This window comes from Apostichopus japonicus, chromosome 3 (assembly GCF_037975245.1).
Source record: "Apostichopus japonicus isolate 1M-3 chromosome 3, ASM3797524v1, whole genome shotgun sequence".
NCBI lineage: Eukaryota > Metazoa > Echinodermata > Holothuroidea > Aspidochirotida > Stichopodidae > Apostichopus > Apostichopus japonicus.
In genome coordinates, this window is record NC_092563.1 from 30863430 (window position 1) to 30882363 (window position 18934).

General features: G+C 37.7%; 1 long non-coding RNA gene across 1 annotated transcript; it reads right to left on the minus strand.

Annotated features, from left to right (window-relative positions):
• Positions 1 to 12557: 12557 nt before the first annotated feature.
• Positions 12558 to 18934, minus strand: LOC139965844 (uncharacterized). Its single transcript, XR_011792394.1, has 3 exons — positions 17938 to 18934; positions 15887 to 16002; positions 12558 to 14599 (listed from the first exon to the last, which is right to left on the minus strand). It is a non-coding gene; the product is annotated as an uncharacterized lncRNA (long non-coding RNA).

Here is an 18934-nt window from a genome sequence, read left to right on the forward strand (position 1 = left end):
TGAACGGTACCGCATATTCGATTGAAGTGTTCCGCATATTCTATTTAACGGTCGCGTATATTCAATTAAACGGTACCGCTTTATCGATTGAACGTTATACCGCTCAATAGAATGTGCTGTACATTCTATTTAACGGTACCGCATTTTCGGTTTAACGGTACCGCATTCCTTTTTCTGGTACCGCACTTTCTCTTTACCGGTACTGCACATTCGATTCTACGGTACGGCACATTCTATTTACTGGCACCATACTTTCGATTGCACTGTACCGCACATTCTATTTACCGGCACCACACATTATTTTTAACGGTACTACACATTCTATTTAGCGGTACCGCACATTCGATTTAACGGTACGGCTAAGTCGATTTACAGGTACCGCATATTCGATTGAACCGTACCGCATATTCGATTGAACTGTTTGGCATATTCTATTTAACGGTACCGCATATTCGATTGAACTGTACCGAACACACTATATAACGGTACCGCACATTCGATTGATACCGCACATTATATTTAACGGTATCGCAAATTCTATTGAACGGTACCGCTCAATCAAATGTGCGGTACCGCATATTCTATTTATTGGTACCGCACATTCTATTTAGCCGTACCTCACAATCTATTTACCGGTACCGCACATTCTATTTAACGGTACCGCAAATTTTATTGAACGGTACCGCTCATTCAAATGTGCGGTACCGCATATTCTATTTATTGGTACCGCACATTCGATTGATCCGTACCTCACAATCTATTTACCGGTACCTCACAATCGATTGAACGGTACAGCACATTCGTTTTAACGGTACCGCATTTCGATTGAATGGTACCGCTCAATCAAATGTGCGGTACAGCATATTCTTTTTAACGGTAACGTACTTTCGATTGCACGGTACCGCATAATCGATTGAACGGTACCGAACATTGGATTTACCTGTACCGCATATTATATTTACCGTCACCGTACTTTCTATTGCACGGTACCGCACAATCGTTTTAACGATACCGCACATTCTATTTATAGGTAGCGCACAATCGATTGAAGATACCACATATTCGATTGAACTGTTCCACCCATTTCTATTTAACGGTAGCTCATATTCGATTGAACGGTACCCTACATTCTCTTGAAAGGGTACCGCACATTCGATTGACTGATACTGCACATTCTATTTACAGGCACCGAAATTTCTATTGTACGGTACCGTACAATCGATTTAACTGTACAGCACATACGATATAACGGAACAGCAAATTCTATTTCACTGAACGATACATTTTATTTCACGGTACCGCTTTTTCGATTGAACATTACAGCTCAATAGAATGTGCTGTACTGCATATTCTATTGAACGGTACCGCACATTCGATTGAACAGTACCGCACATTCGATTTAACGGTATCGCACAATCGATTTAACTGAACCAAACGTTATATTTAACGGAACCGCTTTTTCGATTAACGGTACCGCTCTATCGAATGTACTGTACCACAAATTCGATTAAACCGTACCAGTGGCGGAGAAACAGGGGGGCTGGGGGGGGGGGGGTTTAACCCCCCACTTTTTGAAGAGGGGGGGGGTTGGCCCACACAATCAACCCCCCTAGTTTTTGCCAGTAATGTTCTGTTATAGCCTATGTTATGTGCTCCAAATGGCATAATAAATCAAATTATTAATTTGAAATTGTTAAAGTCATTTCAACCTTTTACCTGGTAGGCTACATCAACAATTAACGACCGAAAACCGAGTTAGAATTGACCCACATCTTATTTCTAGCCCCTTTCCCCCACCTTGCGCATTCGAACTTGTAGCCCATAGCGCTAACTTCACCCCACAACAGACATACACAAAATAACGTTTTGTTGCTGTTGAATAGCTTTGGAACTGTATACACTTGCCAACTTCAACGAGGTGAAGGAAGGAAAAGAAAAAGAAGAAAGAGAGAAAAGGAGAAAAGGAGAAAAGGATGGAGTAGAAAATACGGCAAGAAAACGGGAAGAGAAAGAGGAACAGTGACAAAATTATTCGAATTTGTAAAGCAAACAGCAGATATCACATCATATTCAGTGAGCATGAAAATGGCGTTCCACGATAAACAGCCTCCAAACCATGGGCGCAGATCCTGGTGAGGACAGCGGGACGCGTCCCCACCAACTTTTTCAGTAGTGGGGACATGATATACCGTGGCCCCACCAATTTGTCTTGACCAATAGCTGCATTTCAAGTTCCCCTGTATTAAACTTTGGCGCAGTTTGATCCAGCATTGTGCAAATGACATGCAGCAGTTCTCATTTTATTGTATTTTATCCACAGTTGTTAAATATAGGACGGAAATCGCATTTGCGGCAGTCTATATTTGTTTTCTGGGAGAGGACCCCAGACCCATCGTATATACATAAGTCTACTTGGATTATTTGTCCCTGTTTTCTTTCTGCAGACGCCCATGTATTTCTCCAAACTAAATTTTTAAGCCATGAGATCTAAAACTTTAGGAGGTTTAGGAGCATCATTAGGTCTGGGAAGTGTTATTTCCGGCGATCTGGGAGGTATATTTGCCCAAAAAAAATCCCACGCTACGCGCGAACCCATGGTCGCGCTCTGCTTAGATAGTGTCATAGAACAGACACGCGTCCCCACCATTATCCAAGACTGATCTGCGCCCATGCTCAAACTGTCGATGTGTGTAGTGTTCGGTTTCGGAAATATCTGGTATATTTTTATTTCCTTCAACGAAATTTTTTAGAAGCCGTCTGAATATTCGAAAATTCCCTAACCAACATTCTTCATCATACTTCATCATACTCGTGCAATTTTGACCCGTCTGTTAGGGTTTGAAGGAGGTTTTTCTATATCTGTTGTCCGTAGATGATATTTTGTGCAACATTATGGGTATGTTTTGAAGTGAATTTATTCACGAGAATTGTGAATTTTCAAATTCTGAACAGTGGGGCTGACGGATATTGTGGGCCGCGATGAAGAATCACCTACAAAAGCAATGATCCACAGGATATGTGATGAAGTCGAACGTGATGTGTGACTGGTGACAATCTTCAAAAAGGTTAGATGAGAAAAAAGTATTTGGAAAAACTTGGTTCTCAGGCAAAAGTGTACATATGGTTGTCAGTTTCAAGCCCGAGAAGTGCCATTTCCGGTGATCTGGGGGTACCAAAACCAGAAATTTGCTTGTACGCTGCGCGCCAACCAATGGTGGCGCTCCGCTTAGATAGTAATACGCGCCCCCCGGGTTAGAAAATCCTGCATACGCCCCTGGTTAAATGCAGCTTTTCAAGGCCTGGGCAGTGCCATTTTACTGCAATCTGGGAGGCAATATTTGCCAACAAATTCTTGTGCACTTCGCGCCAACTTATGATGGCGCTCCACTTAGATAGTGAGCCAGCAGTTATGACTTTTTATTTCATCAATGGCCTGCAACCCCCCCCCCCCCCCTCTTCTGACAAGAAATCTCCGCCACTGAACCGTACCGCACATTCGATTGAGCAGTACCGCACATTCGATTTAACGGTACTGCACATTCGATATAACGGGACCGCACATTCTGTTTAACGGTATCGAAAATTCTATTTAACGGTACCGCACATTCGAATGAACGGTACCGCTCAATCGAATGTGCTGTACCGCACAAAAGATTTAACGGTAACGCACATTCGATTTAACTATATCACACATTCCATTTAACTGAACCATACATTATATTTAACGGTACCGCACATTCGAATGTGCTGTATCGCACATTCGATTTATTGGTACCGCACATTCGATTGGGCAGTACCGCACATTCGAATTAACGGTACCGCACATTAGATTGAACTGTACCGAATATTCTATTCAACGGTACCGCTTTTTCAATTAAACGGTACCGCTCAATCGACCGTTCTGTACCACACATTTTATTTTACGGTACCGAACATACTATTAACCTGTACCGAACATTCGATTGCACGGTATCGCTAATTCGATTGAACGGTACCGCATATTCGATTTAACGATACCGCTCATTCTATTTAACGGTAACGCACAATCTAATTAACGGTACTGCACATTCGAATCCGCGGTTTCGCCCATTGGAGTTAAAGGTATCGTACATTCGATGGAACGATACCTCACATTCGATTTAACTTTACCGCACATTCGATCGAACGGTACAGCACATTGGATTGAAAGGTACCGCACATTCAATTTAACAGTACAGCACTTTCCATTGAACGGTAACCCACATTCGAATAAACGGTACCGCACATTCTATTTAAAGGAACCGCATATTCGATTGAACAGTACCGCACATTCGATTTAACGGAACACCATATTGTATTTTAGGGTATTGCACATTCGAATGAACGATACCGCACATTTGAATGAAGGGTACCGCAAATTCGAATGAACGATACCGCACATTCGAATCTGAGGTGTCGCACATTCTATTTAATGGTACCGTACATTCTGCTGAACGTTACCTCACATTCGAATAAACGGTACCGCATATTCTATTTAACGGTACTGCATATTCGTTTTTAAGGTACTGCACATTCTACTGAACGTTACTTCACATTCATTTAACGGTAACGAAAATTCGATTTAACGGTACGGCACTCTTGATTTAACGGGAACCATACATTCTATTTAACGGTAACGCAGAATCTAATTAACAGTACCGCACATTTTGATTGAACGGTACCGCACATTCGATTGAACGGTACCGCACATTGGATTTAACATTATAGTTAACGGTACCGCACATTCTATTTAACGGTACTGCACATTCTATTTAACAGTACCGCACATTCGAATGAACATTACTGCACATTCATTTAACCGTATACCACAAATTCTATTTAACGGTATCGCACATTCGAATGCATGGTACCGCACATTCTAGTTAACGGTACTGTTCATTTGATTTAAAATTCTATATAACTGTACCGCACATTCGATTCAACGGTACCGCACATTCCATTAACGGTACCGCACATTCGATTTAACATTCTAGTTAACGGTACCGCACATTCTATTTAACGGTACCGCACATTCTATTTAACAGTACCTCACATTCGATTGAACGGTACCGCACATTCGATTGAGCGGTACCGCACATTCGATGTAACGCTACCCCACATTCGCTGAAGTAATTCGCCTCACTACTGAAGTAATTTTTATAGGGCAGATAGTGGCGAATTCCTTTCTAGAATATCTAATATGACACTTGTCATTTTGTGTTGAGTCCTTCTGTTTCTAATGCAGCATTAACTTGTGCAAGTTGTTGATTTTGAGCTGTTGCAAGTAATGAGTGTATATCTTTCAATAGTTTACTTACTGTTGTCCTTGGCAAGCTGTGTTCTTCTGTTAGTTCAATGTGAACAAGCCTACGGCATCCTGAATATGTTGTCCTGTATGTCCTAGTTATTCTTCATTATCTAGGTTTGAACCTATACTAATGACATGAATGAGGCTGTCCACAGAATATCCTTCCTTGACCACTAATGAATCAGCAGCAATGGCACATGTACTTTCACTGATCATAATTTTGGGGGTTGACACTGAATCTGCAATCTTTTGAAATTCGTTTGAAGTCTGAAATGAATAAAAATAACAAATAAATACATACAAAATGTCATAATGCAACAGGTGTATAATGACAGGATCAAACATGTCTTTCTCTTTACAGTGCATTACACTTGGTCCATGTGTGGACAATTATCCTTCCCATACCTTATATGTGCGCATCCCTATATGACTCATTGGTGCTTCTATGGTACTTTGTACTCATAGTAAGGATCTATACAACCAACTAAACTTTAATCTTAAAATGGGATGTAGTTCTGTTGTCATTCTGGAAGACTATAACTAAAGAATACACAAGAAAGGTTATGATTTTCACACAAACGCTTTAAGTCCTTGAGGAGTTGACTACAATGGATGCAATAAGTATATTGTAATATTTGACAACAGGAGCAACACCTTGGCTACAGTTGCAAATTATAAATACCAGAAATATTACTTGCTATACTCATCTTGCCGTAAGGAATAATATGAGAGACATAAATCCCTCTTGTAAAGATTCAGTTTGCTTTGCTTTGATAATTGCTAATGACAAGTTAAGCCGGCCTGCTCTTAGGTGGCAGACACCATCTGCAGACCACTGGAACAGCACATCAAAGTGGCAGCCTCGTCAAAATTAACATAGCTGGGCTTTCCTTTCACCAATCATGCGTAAGTCATAAACGATCAATAGATTTACAATACATAGGGATATTAAATAAACTAGACAAGATAATTAAATAAAGATGATCACTTAAGTGCATGAGTTTATATTGAGCTAATATCACTACAAGATTGTTTGTAACCCCAAATGACATCTACTACAATAGATGTGTTCAAGTTATATACACATTGGTATAATCTGGTAAATTTGTACAGCCCTGCTGACAAAGAACACTGTACATCTACCCTACACATATCATTAGATGCACCAAGTTGACACTGGCGTAAAGCCTAAATGCCTAGGTTTGAGATACTTCAAAGATATCATGTTGAAAACTGTTCAATGCAATAAGACTAAACATGGCCTACAATTAACCTTTTAATTAAATTCTGCATCCATTGAAGCATGACATGACACTTGACATGACGCACGTCAGAGGCAGGTTCTGTAGAAAGTGGCGGGTGGCCACAAGAGCACCGAAGACTTGCCTGTTGTCGGGAGTCCTGTGAGTCTTCTGCCAGAATTTTAAAAGTAAAGAAGCCCATTTTAAATGCAATTTCCTGGATACTGACTTATAATCATAATCAGGTTAACGAAATTTTAAGCATTTTCATGAGCATGTGAAGGTGGAAGGGGCTTGGGATGGTAAATCCCACCTGAATCTACACCTGCATAAGATATTCTAAAATACTCAGAACATGAAAACAGGTGATACCAAACATGCCAAGATCACAAATATTCTTTTCCAACTTTGATCTTACATTTGTGTAGGAAACGAAGTCTTCTTCATTTTCACGTAGCAGCATTGGTAGCAACTGTAATCCTGCTTTATTCTGTTCCTATGTTCTGTCTACCTCAGAGCTTCTAATATTCCTGGAATAATAACAATGTATGTGAAGAACATGATATGACAGTTTGCATCATGTAGTTTTACGTTTGATACACAATTCATGATATTAAGAACGGTAAAAAATGTCTTAACTACGCGCAATGAACGTACCACAATGTAAGCCCACTATTGAGAAATGTGGTCTTTGACTTTGTAACGTTTTGGATTTCCTCAGTCGCAACAAAAACGAACATTTTGGCACCCTTAGGGGACTAAGATTTCATGTAAGGGTTAAGAGATGAAAGGTTGTTGAAAGGTACTAGATCTGTTTGTGATTAAGAAAATAAATATGAAGGTAAAAGAACACTCTATCAACGCATGCCATTACTTTTTATTTACCTTTGAACGGTTTCTTGGGGTCGGTGGGGGGGGGGGGGTATAGTCTGTCTACACTGGAGTGGAGATCGTTGGGAGCGTTAAGCTTTTGAAGGGGCATAAGGCTTAATACCCAAGCCTCCTGGTAGGTCTACAACACTGGTAGAGATTTAATCTGACTGAAATTAAAGTTGAAGATTTACTTATCACACCTGTGTAGAATTTCTTTAATCTTGTCATGTTTAGGACCACTCTTGACACTCTTGAGGTAGCATCTTCCCAGTAAGGTGATACTTTTGGACAATCTAGGAAACTTCTCACTGTTAGTAGAAGTGCAGGATACTTTTGGAGTAAGTCTATAACAAGTGGTTTATTGGTTAAATATGCCCTTCGTTGTAGATATGTTTTATCCATAAGTTCCTCGATCAAAATCAAGTTTATGGCCCCTTTCTTAGACATCTCCTTTTTTATGGTTTCTTTATGTATTTTCAGAGAGGTATTATCTTCAGTGGATGGTATCACTGAAAAGTATCCAAGATGATTGAGTAGTTTATGCTTTTGGGCTCATTTTCAAGCTTGTTCTGCAAAGTCATGCTAAACTTGATACAGAGTAACTGAATGTCCCAACTATATCATCAGAACTGCCAGCTTTTTCAGTTACACTAATCAGTTTGTTTGATTCTTCAGTGGTCTCTTGTTTGGTATTCGGAACATCTTTAATCACACCTGCACAAAGTTCTGGTGGAGTCATATCTATACCAAATTCTAGTGATCCAACTGTAAGCTAAAAGGAAGCTTTATCACTCTCATCATTAGACACACAAGAACTAGATGCACTAGTTGCAGAACAATTAAAATTGACTTTATCAGCTCATATCAAGGGCTCTAAAGGTTGAAAAGGGCAAAGTTTAATGTTGCTCTTTTCTAAAATTTTGTTTCCAAGCTCAAGGTCAACCCATGACTGAAAATCCTCATCAAAGTACTGGAAACATGTTTCTTCTAATAAAAATGGAACACCTATCATTATGCAGAGAGTAATGTATAATGACTCAGTGAATCTTCATTTTCTAGTTCAATTACTTTCTTAGAATGACCATACTCCACAAGAATTTTCATGGTGGTGGGTAATGTTGATAACGCTCAAAGTGGTGATAGTTTTAGCTCCAACACCTGTTTTGGGAACAAAATGAAACACCAAATTTTGAAATATACCTTGGCAAACTGACACCTCATGAAATACCAGCAGAAGTCAATTCCTAAACAAATTTCTCTAGTCAGATTTTACTTTGATTACTCCAAGCATATTCTATGTTTAAGGACCACAAAACACTGGCCAAAACATTGTAAATGCTTAAAAGATAAAAATCTTTCAGATCTTCTATTCCTACAAAGCACAAACCTTTCCTTTGTTCCAGTTTGTATAACCTAACATTTTGAACATGTTGGACTGCATACTTTTCAACAATTAACAACATATCTTCTCCTTTTGACAGCAACACCCTGATTAGACCAATGTCAAACAAATCGTTATTGTTGTCTCCATTCATAACAACTGACAGATGCTTTTGATACTCTACACCACTAATCTTAATAGACTGACAAATTTCAAAGTCGTGTGTAAAAGTAAGTTGGCCTGACGTTTCGATCCTAGCAGGATCTTCTTCAGAGGCTAATAGGCAAGTAACAGTAACAGAAGGGTCAAAAACACGCACAGAATATAGACAGGTTGTGGGCACGGTAAACACAAAAAGATAGATAGATGTAAGGGGATTAGTAGACAAGGGACGGAGAGAAGAAAGAAACCAACAGTGGAAGAGGAGAGGTAGGAGATAAAACAGTGGAGGAACAAAGAGAGGTTTAAGGGAATGGGGTAGGGAACATCTGGAGAAGGACAAAGACAGAAAGGTGTGGAGCAAAAAGAGTGGAAGAGAGCTATGAGAAAAGGAGTGATAGGGGGAACAAGGGGAGATGGAGGGGGTTGGGCAGAAGAAAAGTTAGTCATGTCTTTCCTGAATGTTGAAGCCATGAGGTTGACTGGTGCGAAGGAGTTGCATCCACAGCCTCTCTATGCTGATTCGTACTAGGTCAGGGCGGCTACCTAAGGATTCAATCCCTTGTAAGGACATGTCGTTAATGGTATGGTTGGGAAGGTTAAAGTGTTCTCCAACTGGGGGTTTCAGTCTTCATGGTGTTTACTATGGATCTGTGACCATAGAAACGCTTTTTGAGGGTGGTTTTGGTTTCGCCAACATACTGGATGCCGCAAACTCTACAAGAGATCATATGTATGACATTAGTGGTTGTGCAAGTGATGTGACTCTTAGTCTTGCTTGTGAGTTGCATGCTGTGGCTGGTGATGGAATTGGATTCAACAATGTGGAGGCTGCAGATGATGCATCTCGAAGTACGATCACATTTGAAAGTACCATGCTGAATGGGTGTAGGGTTAGAAGTTACAGGTGGAACAGCATCACGCACAAGAAGGTCTCGTAGATTGCGTGGACGTCTGTAGGCGATGGTGGGTTTTTCAGGGACGGCTCGTTGGAGTCCATTTGAAGTGAGGAGAATGTTGTGGTTGGTAAAGGTGATATGCTGAAGAGGAGGAAGATTTGGGTGGAAAGTCACAACTAGGGAGAGCTTGTCGTTGCAATCTTGTCCCTTTTTGTCCTTCACTGCCACAGTAGATGATCTGGATAGGGAGCGGACTCTCTGAATGGCTTCACGAACCCTTCTGGCACTATGGTCCTGGCAGTAAGGTGTTTTTCCAAAGCATCTGTATGGCGAATGAAAGAGGAATTGTTAGAGCAAATGCGACGAAGACGAAGTGCCTGACTGTAGGCAATTCCAGACTTGCAGTGACGGGGATGGTAGCTTGAAAATTAGAGATACTGGTGTGTGTCTGTGGGCTTGGTTTATAAGTCTGCAGAGAGAACCGTGTTCCTTGCGAACAGTCACATCGAGAAATATAACCTGTTGGTGAGAGAAATCAGAGGTGAATTTGATGGTGCTGTGGAAAGAATTGATGTGATTGATGAAGGTGATCAGGCTATCCTGGGGCAGGGGTTTCACTCTTGGATCACTAGGTAAATCGTTGCTAGTAGACTGACGGTAGACATTGGATGCAATGTGGTGATGAGATTATTTATTTCAAATAATGGTAACATATAATAGTTGTATATATTTACATTGTATGATTGTTTGTTCTTGCTTCATATGATACTTTGTTGTATACCAACTATTTTGTCTCTGGGGAGGAGTACTCTTGGTTAAACTAAGAAAATAGTTGCGAGTAGACAGGTGGTATTTATAAGGTGTTCGGTGGCTTTGTTATTCCCACCCTCCACCAGATATGAAGATCTTTTTCATTTTGTTTATAAATTTAAATAATGCTTAACACATAATCTTTGTGAATATTTTAATTGTAATTGATTGTTTGTTCTTGCTTCAAATAATAGTGTTTGCATACATGTAGTCTTGGGTAAACAAGAAAAGAATTGTTGGTTAGATGTGAAATATGGTTGTGATAAGGTGACCTGAGATGAATCAATATTATATCGAGAAGCTTATTTGAATTTTTGATTGTATGGTCACCTCATCCTAGACCGCATTTGAAGGGATTTTCCATGCTGTATTTTTATTTTAAATAATTTATGAATGTTTGTATATTATAAAATTGAAATTGATTTATCTCTTCTTATCTTTATAATTTGTAGTTGGTTATTTTTTAACTTGTTTGAATTCGTTCTTTTTGCTTTATGGGTGAGGGGTGTAATGCTTACATTCCCTTCATTCTGACACTACCAAGGCATGAAATGATGTCAATGGAACGGTTTTACTCAGTCATGTATATAAGATGGGTGTTAAAGCTTAAGGTGGTTGGAGTTAAAATAAGGAGAAAAGTATTGGAGACGAATTTTGTCAGTTTCACTGTCAGTTTCAAAGCAGCCCACCCTCCACCACATATATGGTGCTTGTTCCATGTGTTTGTTATCTTTAGTGATACATATACAATACTACCTGAACATTTAAACATTTTTATTGATTATCTTTGCATGGTATTATTTGTTGGGTTTTAATAAATATTTCTTACTTTAAAATAAAGTTTGTATCATTTTCAGTCTCACAGCTTTTAATATTCATTGTTATTATTCTGTAAATCAATCTTTAAAGGCAGAGAATTCCATCATACATAATTTTCCACGCAAATATATGTACTGTGTAAATAGTATTTTGAAAAGATAATTGAAAGATAATCTCTAAATTCTCAATAAGGAAGACTAAAACTGAATCCGTTGAGGTAACTCTAAAAGTGGTAATATTTCACGAAACACTTGAGTTTTTAAGGAGAAAACACCGTTTTCGGTTGCAGCAATTCAATAATGATGAAACACGCAAACCAGGATGAACGTTTAAGCAATATACGGTTAACATCTCATGGATTAATCTGAGGAAACCCAACTTTTGGTTGCAGCAACATTAAATTTCCATTTTCCAGTAAACGTTTACAATTTTGTTTTACTGTGTAGTATTGTAACTATTTTATGATCATAAAAACTTTACAAATCTAACGGAATTTCTAATGTTGAGAGACTGGCCTTTATCATCCCTGTAAAGTCAGAACGCGACGGTGGTTATTTCAGTCACGGTTGGTAGCCCTCTTAGGGTTTTAATCAGGAGCTTTCTATTTTATAGCTGTTGTACACTCTTAAAAAGTTGGGTAAAAATATTGACCAACTTTTAACCAACACTGGGTACATATGTAACCGCTCAAAAAATGGGCAAAGTTTGCCCAACAGCAGTTGGGTAATGCATTTACCACGTAGTTGGGTAAATTATTTTACCCATTATTGGTTAATCCATAAAGTTAGTTGGTCAATTTTTTGCCCAAGATTGGTTAATGAATGAAATTGTATTGGATTGTTTTTACTCAATGTTGGTTGATTGTTACAATTAGTTGGGTAATTTGATACCCAATATTGGTTAATGAATCTAATTATATCTGAGTGATTTTACCCAATGTTGGTTGATTGATACAGTTAAATTGGGCAATTTGTTACCCAATATTGGTCGATGAATGAATGAAATGAAATGCACACTAGGGTTTAAAAATATTAACACATAAAATAGTATTAAATTCTCATTTTATTGATGAAAACAGCTTCAAAAAGCTTCACTAGAACTAACAACACATAAAATGGTTTCACAGAATTTAGCAACATGGTATTGTTGGTTACAGTAATCTATTAACTTACTTTATATCATATTGTGTCAATATGTTCATCATGAAAATGTATCAATGTATGCTTTGCAAATTTGCTTTAGGACTTGGAACATGAATATTAACATACAAGTTAATCATTAAACTACAATCTATTCTCTTCATGGATAAAATTAACCTTAACATACACAACGTTGTTTGGTTCTTGCCCACTGACCAATTTGTAACAAGTGTTGTTTACAGCTGAGCCTTTTTTGCAGTTATAGGTGATTGTTTTCACTAGACACTCCATTACATGCTAAGAAATTTGAGTACATAAGCAAGAAGTTCAACAGGAAATGGCAAGTCCTCATAATTATATCATAATAATTATATAGATATTACTAGTAGTGGAAAACAAATATGGCTCAATGTTTAAAAGGAGGACTATTTATGATATATCAATGGCTAAATTCCAACATAAGCAGTCTTGTGCAGCTACACATATTCTTCATTTTTAAACATATTACCTATACAATGCAAACTGACTTGAATGTAACACACATGGTATCACACATACAAACCTCTCATATGTCTTTAATGTCTCAATTGTTGGAATTTGAGCACAATTTGTAAGTGTAATGATATGAAATTTACAGAAATAAAAGGAAAGGTTAATGATGGTGCAGGGTTACCTAGTTCTTCAAGCCAATGCACATAGTAAACATATCAAATATTGTATATTTCACAGGTTCCAAGGAATTTTCACACATATCAAATATGAATCCCTAACCAGTTCTCTTTATAAAACTTATTTTAATGTTAAACATTGCATACAGCATGAAAAAGCATGACAATCACAAAACTGTTTGAAATCTAGCCCTAGTAGTTAAAGTGTAAATTTTTGATTGCCTGCTTCCCTTCTCAAGAATAGTCAGATCTGTACATTTGTCTTAAAAATGACCCTCAACTCTGTCATAAGTAGGATCAAACAACATCAATGTGTACATGTTATCGAAAAAAATGATAAGATGAATTTTATAAGCAAACGTATACAAACATTTCAAGTCATATTTAAGTAAAGTTTCACATAAAGACACATACAGTCAGTGCATGTTTATGAAAAATGATAACATGCAAAGAAGTAAAAGAATTTTAAGTTACATAAACCAACTTAATTATTGAACCAATGAAATGAGTAAAAGCAGCAAGGTTCGGATCCAAGAAGTAAGTCATAAATTATTGATTGAAGAAAAACTGTAACAAACAGATTAAACTATCCAGTACGCTGAAAAGTCATTGCTTGGAAGAAATAAATACCATAAGATCTCTGATGCTGCTTGAAATGTTTGCGTCCAAGAATTCGTATATGAAGGTTTGAAGAAACTTCCATGTCAGCTTGCAATGTCGCTGGAATTCACTATCGAAAATATACACAGCCTTATGCATTGAAGACTCGCCCCAAACCGTGTGCAACCATCTGAAAAAGTTAACTTTCTGTTGCTTGCAAGTGACGTTTTGTTTGTGTCGCTACATAATGCAGGCAGTACAGTAATAAAACGTGATACGTTTTTATCTTTAGCTGGACCTGAGATGTCCATCGCTGTATCGATTATACACTGCTGTGGGTAATGACCGCAGCTGTATGTACTGACTGTATACTAGTGTCTAATAACCGACGGTAGCAAGCTTTGTGTGTATTTTCTGGGATCGATGGTGGTGCCAAACACTTCTGTTACACCTCATTCGAAACTAGGTCAGATTACCGGCATTAGACGTTTCTCTTTGCGCGAGTCTTCACACCCTTTAAAGCAATCACCTATTTCTGTCAGTAGGGATGGTTGTGGCAGAGCATGTCTCTCGAGAATAACATAGGCCTGGGATGGTGTTAGGTGGGTGCCTCTGCACTTCAAGGGCTGTGGCGTCATGTCCATATCGATAGTCCTTTGCGTATTCTTCTATGTAAACATCCTCCTACAGGTATGAAAGAAAAGATACCATTTATTTTTGATTGTGACTGTAATTTATTCCTATCTGTGACAGGGACATTTCAAATCAAGAAAATGCAATGCAGAATATGACCGTGACACCTTTTTACTAAGTAGTATTAGCCTTAGTTAGACAGGACAAGAAAGAATGTAACTGCTGAGCACACACAGCTAACATCATCTCTGACCAGATTCCAGAATAGACAAATTATGTGAACGTGGAATTTCCGTCACATGAAGCATGAGATATTTTCTCTCATAATAGCCGTAAATTCACATTCATAAAATAAGTGACCTTGCAACTTTAAACAGATTCAGAATAAACTTTTGGTCATGATGCCATTTTAGTATTAATTTCATGTAGCAACTTTGAACATTCATACATTACAGTAATCTTACTAGTTTTTCCTCAACCAAATACTTAGACTCTGCAGTGAAGGTCAAGCGAGACATCAACATGCCTAACAGTTTTGGTATGACACGGCTGGGATTGGAAATTGAGCCCCCGCCTCCTGGCTGGCTCTGACCACTCGGTTTTTCCCCCATTATGTAGCTTATATACAGTAGGTGAGCGTGGGACATGATAAATTTTTGGTGGGGGTGGGAGGGGAAGGTTTCCCAGCATTTCAGACAACAAAGTTCCCTGATGAATTTTCAATATTCCCTGATGATTAGTTCAACCTATTTCTACAGTAGTGTGATATGTCTTCGCACTGTTTGGACAGCCAATATATGAGACTGACTGCTCTCTTGGGCCAATCAAATTCCCTAGCTTTTCCCTGATTTTTGAAGCATTTTTCTCAAATTCCCTAACTTTCCCTGACTGGAAAAAGGGAAACTAATTTTCAAGGTTCTGCTCCCATTTTCCAGGATGGCTGGCAACCCTGGCTAACCAATCTGCCCTCACAGACCCCCCCCCACACCCAGGAAAATAGTTCTCAATGACCCCAGGGTTGAGAAACTATGATTTAATTGTTGTCTGTTTATTCCCTCTCAAAAAAGGATGATGTGTACAGTTTTTAGACCATCTAACTGGAGAAGTTTCTTAAAAGTTGGTCATGAAAGTGAAAGAAGTTTCTTAAAAGTTGGTCATGAAAGTGAAACACAAATAACATAAAGTTTATTACTAGTTGACTACATGATCTCTGTCAAATTATATATACCTAATTTGCAATGGGAATCAGATCATGAAGCAATTCCAAATAAAGATCACAAAATCCATTAATTCATGCATGATTCCAACAAATTTTACCTTTTTGAATAAACTACTTACCGGCTGAACAGTGATGAAGCTTTTCATGGATTGCTGTGCCGAGCTATGGCCCCTTTAACCCTCCACACCTTGTAGTATTATTGGTAGCATGAAGAATGCAAGGTTCTTCTTTTGATCTGTGAATTAGAGCAAATCACATTACCAGTGTTTGTAGGTAGGTACTTAAGTTTTATGGGTCATTTTTCTCAACAAAGGTTTAATAATGCCATCCACAGCTTTTCATCCAGTTTTGGAGTGCTAAAATAAGTTTCCCTGTTACTTATCGCCTTTTCCCTGTTCCAGTTGGTGTGTTTTACGTAAGAACATGTAACATTTCTCAAAAGAGCATTGCATGTACATAAATTGGAGCACAGTACCTGTAATGGGAATGAGGCCAAATTTAAATATAAAACATAGAATTTTGTAATTCCTTGGCACATAAAATGGGTTATTTTCTCTCTTATTTAGGTAAGAACATTCATCACTATAAAATGTCTGATATATGTTTCTCCACATCATCAACAAAATTGCCTATCGGGTCATTCCATATCAAATCACCAGATTTTGGGGTATGTTGTAGTTCGACATTTTTGAAAAATTCCCAAATTTATTGTAAAAAATAATATTGCATAAAATAAGCATATTCTGAAAATTTCAGTTGCATTGCTTTACAATTGGCCGATTTAAAATTCTTTGAAATTCCGCAATTTGTCGCCACCATGGCAATTTGGCATTTTCTTGACTTTTGGGGTCTCATTTCTCAGCAATTACACATTCTACTACCTTTCTATTACAGATGCCTATAGAGTCTAACCCATAGAACAGGAAAATAAAAAATAGGCTACAAATATATTGTCTTGTGGAGTTAGGTCAAACTTAAAAGTGTCAAAATATTAAATTTTTGTACTTTTCACTAAAAAATGTGCTATTTTGAGTGATGAATTGCTCCTAAACCATTGCTTCAGGGTACTTGATTCTTTCAGAGGTTATTATGTCTAGTACAAACATTACAAAATAATGATTACAATGCTTTCCTAGAATATGTTTGCAAGTTGTGCAACTCTAAAGTTGCTATTTCATGCTGCGATTCAGCATGAGTTAGGGGTTTTGATGCCAATTTCTTACCAAAGTAACCATGTTAGAGGTGTCAGGGTTTACACTTTATTAATAAGTATAAAGTTCTTACACATTAAGAAATTTCAGGGTTCTAGCTGTTCTCAATATTAATTTATGAAGTTGTTAAGTTGCTCCGATGTACAAAAGAGGTCGTTTTTGACGGCCAATAACTCAAAACGCGTCAAAGTAAAAAATGTCTATGTTTAAACTAACACTAATATACACACTGTAATTGGTTGAATTAGACTTTACTATAGAATTAATTTCAACCAGTACATAGATGTATGTACAGTACAAAACTGTACTGGGTGTACATGTGCAGTGTGTTAGTGTTGTTTTAACATAGTCTTCTGGCACTCATTTTTCAATTGTTTTTTTTTTCAATCAAATTCCAATTGTAAAGCAATGCAACTGAAATTTTCAGAATATGCTTATTTTATGGTGGTCCAATCATACAATAAATTTGGGAATTTTTGGAAAGGGTGCAGCAACAGCCATCCGTGATTTGACACGGAATGACCCTATCAATACTTTTGTGTCACAAATAATGGTCTGCACAAGTGATGATGGTATATTTGAGGCTTTCAATCTCTCAATGAAAATTGCAGCAGGGTCATTACTTTGGTCAATTTCAAGATCTCTATCTTCTATGTCACCGCATGAATATGCATCACCGCCACTCTCAGTTTCTTCCAATAATTCAAGTTCATTTTGAACATTGTTTTCATTTACTGTTAGTTCCGATGGCAAACTATGTTTTGTGAGCAGATGCCTTTTGTAACCATAGCATTTTCCAAATTTTAATTCACAGTTTTCCTGACTACAAATAATATTTGACCTATGTTGAGCATTAATGCCATGGGCATGTTTTAAGTGAAAGAAAAAAGTCCTAATGTTGCCATCTACAACCCTGAGACACTTGAAAATGTATATCCCATTTAGTTTCTTTAAAGTACCTTCTGTCACCAACCCTTCAAAACTGTCATCATGGTGCAAATCTTTGGTATGAGCTCCTTTATAGTACCTTCATCCAACAAGGACAATGCAGCGTTGTCTATCTCATTCTCTGAAATAACAACAACAAAAAACTAGCATTTAAAGAAAATAGCATAAAGTTTCAAAATCAAAACAGTGCCAAAAAGCAATAAGGGAGGGGAGAATTCATTTAAAAAAAATGTTGCACCTTCGTCAAGTAGTGTGTTTTATGTTTTTCAGTGTAAGCAGATAGAGTCTTAATCTACATGGTTGTATGTGGTTATTGTGAAGAAAGTTACAACCGTTTTTGATACCCAAATGACACAGTTTGGGCCAAAATGTTTTTTCAAAGAACTACATTACCTTCCATAACACCCTTCTAAACGGGAATGGTTTTTTTCATTTCCTGACAACGAGACATGATTACCACGGGTCAGATATTTGGCTGTGAGCCAGCAAAGTGATGAAATATATAAAATATATCAATGCAAAATTACCAAACAATTTTTTTATTATGCCACACAACTTGGTTAACCAAACCAAAAGGTCATCGAAAGTTCATTATGGTTTTAATATTTTGGATAAATGCATACACCTAGCCTTAGCATAGGCCCCTTTAAGTTTTATCACTCAATTCATTTATACCTGAAAAAGAAAATGATAGAATGAGGAGACATATTTTTACATGTCAAAATCTTGTCTTTCTTATCACATAGTCTCGGGCCTACAGATACGCTTACTGTACAATTTTGTGAAAATTTTGCAGACGTAGGATTTACACTTAAATCATAAATTTATGAATATTGTGAGCCCCAATAAAAATAAAAATTTGTAATACTAAGGCGAGGTATAAATAAGTAGTTTCTTGTCCTGCCTGCATCCTTTTGCCCACTGGGTCAATTTCCTTCCCTTTTTTATTTTTCAAATTTGAACAACCAATTTACCCAAATTTTTACCACAGAAATTTCCCTTCTGGTC